General features: G+C 49.0%; 1 protein-coding gene across 1 annotated transcript in view; it reads left to right on the top strand.

Annotated features, from left to right (window-relative positions):
- The window catches only part of CSNK1A1 (casein kinase 1, alpha 1), a 27,864-nt gene that overhangs the window by 541 nt on the left and 26,098 nt on the right, over positions 1-1,225 (top strand). Inside the window, exon 2 of the mRNA XM_010133440.1 lies at positions 604-710. The gene's annotated coding sequence lies outside the window, so the exon portion shown is untranslated. The remainder of the gene's footprint in view (positions 1-603; positions 711-1,225) is intronic.

Raw genomic sequence — 1,225 nt, 5'->3', positions numbered from 1 at the left:
GGTGGGGTGGGGGTGGCACTGCCCCTTCCGACGGCAAAGGCCGTGTGGGCGCGGTCTCCTCCACCCAGCAGTTGCATAGCTGACTTGTGAGTGTTAGGAAGAGGAGACTGCCGTTGTGGAAAAACATACTTTGTCTTTTATGAGCGGCCAGAGTTGTCCCTCTAACGCCAGTCATCTATCCCCCTCTCAGCTGGGGAACACTATCTCATTTTCATCAACAGTAATAGAAACAAAGAAGATCCCCTGTTTCTTCAGCTCTTTTTTGTTGGTTTTTTTTCTCCTTCCTCCCCCTCACGGCTCTGAGCTGTAAAGAAGAAACACCCACGTATGTTCTTTCTCACTTACATGGCTCTGAAGACTTCACGTCTCCAGCTCAGTTTAATGACCTGGGATGGATATTTATGTACAAATCATCACGACATGGATTTTACTTGAAGATGCAACAAAATGCAGGACGTTGAGCACCGAGAGCTTAAAAAATTGTACCTCAAAGCATTTGCAGCAGGGGTGTGTAGGGGCTGTCGAAGTGCTGTGCCCCTTAAACGTCAGTGGCAAGGATGTGCTTGGTGGACACTCTTGACTCCTTGTTCCCTCTCGCTGTAGGAAGTTGCTGTGAAGTTGGAGTCTCAGAAGGCCAGACATCCCCAGCTGCTGTATGAAAGCAAACTCTACAAGATTCTGCAGGGAGGAGTTGGCATCCCACATATACGGTAGGAGTCATTCATGTATGCCAGTACAGTGACTTTTCTTTAATGTTAGTGTGGTGCAGGATGCCACCATTAAAAAGAGATCTATATAGGAGGGCTTAGGCTGTAGGAGGTAAAGGCCCCAGTCCAGGCTTCACAGCTGGTTGGGTATCCTCCGCACTGGTCTGTTTTTCTTTAATGTTAGTGTGGTGCAGGACGCCACCATTAAAAAGAGATTTATATAGGAGGGCTTAGGCTGTAGGGGGTAAAGGCCCCAGTCCAGGCTTCACAACTGGTTGGGTATCCTCCGCACTGGCCTGCTTTTATCCTTATACTGCGCTTTGAAAGCGAGATCTTCAGCAGTTCCCGAGTTGTGAGGAATTACCGTCGCGGTTAGAACCAAGCGTGAGGCTGTTCGGCTGAGCGCCCGTGTTCTCCGTGAGGCGGACAGTTCACAGCCGGTGCTGGAAATGGCTGCTTTCTTTTGTTGCTTGCTTGCTTTTTTTTTTTTTTTCAACATTTCTTCCTCCTCCCCCCAG

Source organism: Buceros rhinoceros, unplaced genomic scaffold, assembly GCF_000710305.1.
Source record: "Buceros rhinoceros silvestris isolate BGI_N320 unplaced genomic scaffold, ASM71030v1 scaffold16970, whole genome shotgun sequence".
Lineage (NCBI taxonomy): Eukaryota > Metazoa > Chordata > Aves > Bucerotiformes > Bucerotidae > Buceros > Buceros rhinoceros.
The sequence above is the reverse complement of the archived record's forward strand: the minus strand, read 5'-3'. Positions and strand labels throughout refer to the sequence as shown.